Raw genomic sequence first — 8817 nt, forward strand, 5'->3', positions numbered from 1 at the left:
TTTAAATTTACGTTGGTAAAATTTTGATAAGGGACCATATACAAAGCAAAATGAGCACCAACTCTTGATTTTCGAATAGGAACCCCTAATTTTTGCTACATAATTATGTTTAGACCGCAAAATACAGCCAGGGTACGAAATTTCACTGCATTCCGTGCAGTAGAACAGGAGTTATTAACGAAAAACGTTTTAGGGACCGTCACCACATTGAAAACGCTTCTTTCAAGGTCACGGCTTCAACGGAATGTAAGCACTTAAAAAATCGAGATTATCCAGCTCAATTCATGATTTTTTGAAGTTCTCTTTTTTTTCCGTAATTCGATACTTTTCAGCCGATTATGTAGCGGCAAAAAGCGATTTACAGTCGAAAACTTTTTTTTTTTTTTGAAAAAAAAAGTTAAAATATTTAAATATTTATTGATTTTTGTCTATCTGGATTAACCTAAGAAAGATTTATGGGGTTTGGCGGGTCCATCGTATAGACCGTTGTTTAGTAAATCGAATAATGACAAATTAAAAGTAATGGAACTTTTTGCCTTTTGTAATATGAACCTATTGGATTGCTTATATAATCATTCAGCAAATTAGCCTCATAGAAATGTAAATATGCAACCTTATAACTAGAAATATGATGTGAATATGTTTGATAAATGTATTGCACCTATGTTACAGGTTTATTTTGGAATGAACAGAAAGTCTTTTGATGTAAAATGGAATTTCGCAGAACATCGGCAGAAGTTTGGGTCATCGAACACAAAAATATAAAAAATGTACCGCACTACGTGGTAAGACGCAGCATTAAATAGATTGGAGATTCGAGAGAAGCAAGGTCAATTTATTCCGTGAAAATTTGCTCTAAATACATAAAATGAACGAAGTATCAATCTAAAAAATAAAACAGAAACAGAATATAATTACCCGTTAATAAGCAAACCGTTCATACTCGAACTTTATTTGGGAAAAATTTGGTTATTTGAATTAACACAGTGGACAAACACAGTAATAGTTCTAGCGGCTTTTTTGTAATTAAAAAAAGAGACTTTGTTTCAAATCCAAATTTGATGATAAAGATCATAATGCGTGGTATTATTTAAAAAGCATAACACAATCGGCGGTTTTAGTTAAACATGTAATGTCTCTTAAAAGCAATTTAGGAAAGTAATTTCCCAATGCTGTTTCTAGCAACGAGATTCGAGATGGTCCAATCCGTAATTTAAAAAGACCAAAGTTATTTTAGCTTAAACCAAGGTGAACCGAAATCTAAATTCTTGTCATTTCTTCGATTTTGCAACATTACAAACAAAACTTAGCATTATTTGATTTTGTTTCGCGCACTATATACCTGCATACTAACATTTTTTTGTAATATCAGGCTGGCGCACCTATAGCAATACTATACGCAGCATACCCGACAGGTGGATTGATCTATCCAGTCGAGACTACAATTTCGTCCTTGCTGTAGATTTCTCAGACTGGAATCGAAACTAATCGTGCGAGAAGCAGAAGTCACCTTATTGAAGCTGAGAGTTCGAATAAACTGGTAGGTAAAGTAAATTTATCTGCTGTATGTTTAAGGCATCTCACTGGTGAGATAAATTTTCTTCATCCACCAGTTTGTAGGCACTCTCAGCTTCAATGACATGACACCTGCTTCAATGTTTGGTTAAATCTAGTTCAGGGCAGTTGTGCTCATTATTAAGACCCACAGCAGGCCATCGAAGGGGATAACTAAACCGCAATTATGTCGTAGTGAAGACGCGGGCCGCATTCAGCCTTTGAAGCTGGTGCGTGTGGCCAGTTGTTTGCTTTATGATTAAGATCAGAAAGTAGGATTAATTCCAGTGTCATAAAGTTGGAGCCAAATATTCAGATATTGGATTCTGAAAAACATGCATTTAATAAGATAGGCATCTAGTAGTTAATAACAATAATTTATTATAACTCTTTTTTCGTCGATATTTTTCCATGTTATTCAAAAATGAAAATAATTTGAAATTTTATCTTTTTCTTGCGAGGATGATTTTAATGGAAATACACGGACAAAATGACCGAGAAAGTAAAAAGAAAAATAAGTATTTTAATTACAGTTAAGAATAGACAAAAACTCAACTTAATCTAACACGCAAATTAATGTTTTGTTAAATCTTTGACGAAGTCAAAAAAAGAAGTTCACAATTAGCTACAACTACTACTTTTGTGCAGAATACAGCTCAAAGCACGTTGCCTACTAATGCGACTGACATTTCCCTTCTTACATCTTAACACATTGAAAATTATTCAAACACTATACAAAAAATAATAATAATAATAATAATTTCTAAAAAACAGTAAACTTATCTAAGAGCAAATATTTTTCACCCATCTGAATACTGTTAAAGTCGAAACTTCACACCGTTGGCTATTTTTCGAGTGCTTTTTCCCGATTTTGGCAAGGCAATAATTTTTCCTTTTAGTAAATTATCACCGGAAAGAGCCATTAATTCTACACTGTCTATTGCAACATGACTAGCAAGACAATGAGGTTTTGTTGTATGTTTCTGTGAAAAAGTTGTGCATGTTAATTTTTTTGATCAATCACGATTGCTTATTGCTTTCATTTCACCGTCCTTGATGTTGTGGTTCTTTTTTCAGCTTGACCAGCACCACCGCCCACCGGCCAGGAGAAGCAGATAGCTCAGGATCGGAGCAGCCGCGCCGCGCCACCTGCAGAGGACGGTGGGCGGTGGTGCTGCAGAGGCTTCTGGTTCAAGCTAAAAAAGGCACGGAACATCAAAAACAGTCAAATGAGAACAATATGCAATCGTGATTGCTCGAAAAAAAAGAAAAAAAAAAGTATTTTAAGTGTCGGTTTTAATTTAAAAAGTTCTATAAAATATTCTTTTATTAGACAATGAAGTAGTGTTTCTCATTATTTAAACATTGATGTCTGAACGATATCCACAAAAAACTGACGGTTGCAATATTGTGTTGTTCTTCTGCAGAGACAGCGAAAAAATTTATGCATTTAAAAAATTCATAGACGGCAACCTCTAATATAGAAAAACCGCGTTATAATTGGTTTGCTTATTTTGTTGAACAATTTTTTTCTTTTTTCACGAAGAAACCAACTTTCATAATTTCTGTTTTAAAAAAGTATACGGTCCCCTAAAGTAGGAAAAAATGAATTTTTAAGCATAGCGCAAAAACTACTGAATATTTTGAGCTCCAATTTTGGATTTCCGCATAAAAGCTCTTCCAGATTGTTTTTCTGTTAAAATTTAATATGGTTTCAGATCATATTTTTTTCAAAAAATATTAAAATAATTCATAAAAAAACTAAAATTACATTTTAGGTGTTGTAAATTATGTATTTATTATTGGGTCGATTCATATTTTGATATAAAAAAACAATCTTTGCCGTGCCTAATCTAGTTTTTGTGTTATGAGTAAAAATATCAAAATACGTTTTAACATTACGAGAGGAATTTTTCAAAATTCGATTCTGAAGTAACGGCTGGATCGAATCAAACAAAACTTTGCATACAAAGTTAAAAAAGGATGCTGATCACAAATATGTGATAAAAAAATGGGGTTCTCATTAAAAAATTTGAAGTTGATGCTCGTTTTAATATGAAGACGACCCCTTAACAACAATTTTTTAATATAATTATGTAGAACTTTTTATTTCTGAAACAATGACACCTTACACGTGACTCTAGTGTTAATAGTCTTTGAATACGATCGAGTGTTTCGTTTTTTTTTTCTATGACTGTACCTAAGAGGAAAAATATACTATTTCCTTTCAAAATCAAAATTTAAACACCATCTTATGCACCTTCTTATACTCTATTCAGACGTAGAACAAAAATTCCCAAAAACCATTTAGAGCATGATAAAAATTTGTTCTTTTATCATAGAAGTCCATGAATGGCAATAGTATAATCACAAAAGAAAAAAATGTAATGTTCTGTTTCAGTGAATTACAGTGGCCTTTAACTTCCAGATACATAAATATGGAATTTAGGGGAGTTGGTAGCCTAAAACCTTTAAAAAAATCATGTATAGATATTTATCATGTATAGATTAAAAGTATCTCAACTTAAATATGGCAGGAATGCAATAAAAAAATTAGCAATTTTCTCAAAACATCAATTTTAAAAACACACATGTTCTTTTTTTCTAGAAAAATATTTTGTATGTTACATTAAAATTTTCACCACATTTTATTTATACGTTCATAATTATAATAAGGTAAAAAATTTTCTTTAAGACTCACGCTTTTTCCTAAGCAGCTGTATTTATGGTTAAAAACGGTCTTTTTTTTTTCATTCAAAAAGTGACTACTGATGAAAATTTTATAAGTTACGAAGTAAACATAATTTCCTTAATATCTCATTTCAGTAGACTCTTAGATATGTCTTGTAAACACTGAAAATTATAAGTTTCTACCTTTAAGACATTTTGAGAAAATGGTGCATAAAGTTCAGCAATTTAACATTACGCGTAACCGGGTACCGGCTCCCCTCAATACTTCAACATACCTTGCTAAGTTATCCAATACCAGCAGATGACTCTTTTATTTAAATTCTCCACACAGAACAAACTGCAACGAAAGTAACGTATTTTGACACAAATTTCACAAACTTAAAAAAAATATACTTGTTCTTCCGAGCACTATAACTTTTCCCAACGAAAGTTTACTCATAAAACAACCACGTTTTGAAATAAACGTGTTGGCTGCCGGCTGCACTTGATCTCCTCTGTTCAAATACCTCCAAAATGAGAAGACGAACAGGTTTGTCCGTCCAACGGTAAATTCACCGCAATTTTCGCCAAAGAATGAAATGAAGGACAGTTCTTTTTTTTACTTCTTCCGCTTAGCCTTCAGGTTTTTTATGACCTATGAAACAACTGAGTTACTGCAGTGGCCTTGTGGAAAGATATAATTTGAGTGCTTGCTCTTCAATTCGTTCGAAATATTTTCTCCCATCCGTTTACCAGGGGTGCCCACCTCGAGAGAAGGGGGTCAGGGCACAGGCTGCGCCATTGAAAGTTTTAGGTGGGGGGGAGGTTGAGAGGTATTTTTCTCTGTTTTGGGGGGGGGAGGGTTCTCTCTCTTGGCGGGGTTCTTCGTGTTATTTAAGGGGGAGGGGGAGTGTGCCCTTGCTCTTAGGTGAGGGCACCTCTGCTCTTACTTACATTACCAGAAGACATTTTTTTTGGGGGGGGGGCTCTCTCTTGGAGGTTCTTCGTGTTATTTGAGAGGGGGTTGCGGCCTTGTACTTAGGTTAGGGCACCCCTGCTTTTACGTATCACTACCAGAAATAAATGGATGCCTCAATCGCCAAACCGATTAACCCAACTTTTTGAAAAAATCCTCATTTCTCCTTTAGTACTGCTTTATCAATGCCTAACAAGTGAACTTATATTAAAGTTTTGGTTCAGTAAATTTCTGACCACTTGATGGCAAAACATGTAACACGAGGGCCTATTTATTCCTATGGATAACACCATCTTCTTCATAACTTTTCTCAACATTTTGTTTTATGGAGTTAGTCGATTTGGCAGGTGAGGCTTCCAAATGTCACTTAGTGGTTAGAAAACAGAATTTGGAAAGTGGTGTGTTTAAGCTAATGAATATTTTAAGTACATCGTATATTTACGAATGAAGCAGTTCTGATTCTTTCATGTTGGAGTGTTAGGTTACATATGAATCAGTGAGTGCAAAAACTTTATAAATGTTCTTTTTTCACACTGCTGCAATAAATTGAACATTTATTCAATAAAATTAATATTTAGTCAAACAGCTTGTTATTGTTCTATACACTTCAGCACATGAACAAATCCAAAGACCAATAATGAAAATTAATACTAAACTTTTTGAGTCCCATGGTAGGCATCAGTCCAAAAAAAGAAAAAAGCAAGCTGAATGTGAGCTAAGTAAAAGAAAAATCCTTCAGATTAAGTAGATCATTTAAAGTCTTTTTGGCATTAAAATGAATAAAATGTCTAACATTTTAAAATGTCAAAGAAGCAAAGTTTCGGTAACTAACGCTATAATAACACTCTTAGCTTTTTGCAAAGATATGTTTTTCATTAACTACGAAAATATAGTATACTTTCAGAAAATAACTTCTCTCAATGGCTGATTGGAAGAAATTGTGCGCCTTCGTTGATAAGCTCCAAGAAAAAAAAAAAAAAAACCAAGTTCATAAACAATGTGTTTATTTTCGCTGAAATAAGGTCTTATCACTGAAATTAATTTGACTGAAACGCAAGACAAAAAGTAAAATAGCAGACAGACAAAGCCATTTTAAAAGATAAGGAATTTTTCCGTAAAATTGAGAGGATATTTTATTAATCTTTTTCTATGGATCAGTTTTTGCCGTAAACTGTAAAAAATGATAAAGCAATAAGAAACCTTTAAAAGCTATAAGAATCTAATAACTAGGGTAATAATTATTTCTGTTTTGTTTTAAAATAAACTGAATGTTCTAAAACTGAAACCATGGTTGCTGGAAGAAATAATTTCAGTAAACAAGTAAAATATATCAGCGTTCGTACTTTTTTTCAGATTTGGAAAGCTCTTAAACGGGATTTTAGATCAATCAGCAGTATGACAAGGCATTATTCCCCCATGGTATAAATTATATTAAACCTCAAGTTGCAAACATAAAATTAGAGAAAGATGAAATTAATTTCAGAGGCAAGGCGTTTTTGATTACCAAAAAAAAAAAAAAAAAATCACTACACCTGTATTTTTTGCTTACTTTCGTTCTTTAGTTCACTTTTTTTAAAAGAGTAAATATGTTAAAAAATTGTGTTTGAAACAAAGACAGGAAAATATTTTTTTTTGTTTTCGAAAGTTAGTAAACTGAAAAGAACTAACTTAAGTTTAATGCAAATTCTTAACTATAATTTGAAGGAAAAAGATACTAAGAGAACTGTAAAAGGGACAAATTCATGAACTCTTAAATACCTTTCTTTAGTTATATTCGCATTGTGAGTTAAATAGGAATTCGCTTTCTATAAATTTCTATTTATTTACAGCATTTATTTAGTTAGTATTTCTACAAAATTATTGCCAGCTCAACCATTAAAATGAATGAAATCAATATCATATAAATTATATTTTCGCTAGGCCATGCTAGTTCAGTCTTCAGAATACGAAACAACTAGCTATGACACACTGAACGATGATTTTCAATCCTTAGGTATGATAGATCCATCTTGTTAATTGGTATTACGGATGTTACATGATGTCGAACTAAGTTGCGATATTTAATATTTTCAACAGGTTAAGTGTGCTCAAAATAAAAAACAAAATACGTAGTGAACCTAAAACTAGCTGGGGTGTGGGGGTGCACGTTTCAGGTCAAAAAACAAGAAAAAACCTCCCTGATTTTTAACAGCTAACCACGGTTTAACACTGATAGTAAAGCAGCCATAGCTGTGTTGGTTAGCCTTACATATTTTTAAAAATCTATATCTTCGTTATTTTTGCTTCTTTAGCCCGTCAATTAATCAGCAAGACCACCTTTTTAAAGTTTTACCATACGTATATCAGAAATTAAACGTTTCCCTCCAAGATAAGGTTTAAAAATAAATATCCCATTAGTTTATTTTTAAAGGCATCTTCAGAAAACAATGCATCAATTTGATAATTCTTATTAATGGAAATGAACCAAACCATGACAGTTTCCTGACTGGAATGTTCTAGTTTGCTAGCAGTTTCTTTTTCCCAAAAAGAATAGATACGATCGTTTTCCGAATGAATGTAAAAAGATGACCTATACGCTCCAAAATATATTTCATAACAACCTGATCTATCCTTATCACGATCAAACTATTCCGAAAATTCTCTGCTTCCCACTTGAACATCGTTCATTAGACACAAAAGCAGTGCTTCCAGAAAAAGAAGAGTTGGAACCACGGAAATAAGGAAGAAAAAGGCAGACAACAATATTATATTTCTATTTTAAAACCTAATACCCAGTTATTTTCAGACCGGGTTGATCTTGATGAGAATCATCTTGGTCAAAAATTTTCTCAAAATATTACATTACTCTGATTCTGTTGAAAAATTTAATTTAAAAATCATTGCCTTTTCCTATATACTTTGAATTGTTTAGTGGTGGTAAAAAAAAAAAATTGCATCACCCGCACCGCAAAGGAGATAAATATCATCTCAACTGCATTCAACACACAGTCAAGCATCCCGTATACCAGATGATTTGGGGAGTCATTTCTGATCAAGGAGTTGGTGAGCTTCACTTTGTGCAAGGAACAGTAAACGCTCAGGTGTTTATTGGCATTTTGGAGGAGAAATTGATTCCTACTGTCCGTTACCACTTTACTTCAGTTCCAAACGTTATTTTCTAGGATGATTCTGCTCCGTGCCATAGGGAAGAACTGGTAAGTTACAATTTAAAAACCTTTATCCTACTATTAGACTCAAATTGACATGGAGTTAAGTAATTTCTTTTCTCTAAACTCACACACAGGTTCAGAAATGGAAAAAAAATGAGCATGGGTTCAGCAGTTTGCTTGGCCCGGAAACAGCGCCGATCTACGTAAACAATTTTCGGATTTCTGTTATTAAATGTTTATTTCATAAGTTTTGCAGAATTTCACATACATTCATCGTTAATCGGTCGACCAATACTTCTCACATAATCCCATTGTTGTAAAAGTGCGAGGGTAATTTTTTTTTACCAACACTGTATATATTGCATCACACAAATGTCTTGCTGTAATTGTTTCCCTCAACCCGTTCAGTGCGAAAGGGAAATTGCTTACCTGTTTTAATTAGATTTGTATTACATGCCCTATTCTAAA

General features: G+C 33.0%; 1 protein-coding gene across 2 annotated transcripts in view; it reads right to left on the minus strand.

The window, feature by feature from the left end:
- LOC129231760 (dermonecrotic toxin StSicTox-betaIB1i-like) overlaps positions 1–4718 on the minus strand; it is a 177288-nt gene extending 172570 nt beyond the window's left edge. For both annotated transcript variants that reach the window (XM_054866129.1, XM_054866128.1), the window contains exon 1: positions 4521–4718. The gene's annotated coding sequence lies outside the window, so the exon portion shown is untranslated. The remainder of the gene's footprint in view (positions 1–4520) is intronic.
- Positions 4719–8817: the final 4099 nt, after the last annotated feature.

This window comes from Uloborus diversus, chromosome 10 (assembly GCF_026930045.1).
Source record: "Uloborus diversus isolate 005 chromosome 10, Udiv.v.3.1, whole genome shotgun sequence".
Lineage (NCBI taxonomy): Eukaryota > Metazoa > Arthropoda > Arachnida > Araneae > Uloboridae > Uloborus > Uloborus diversus.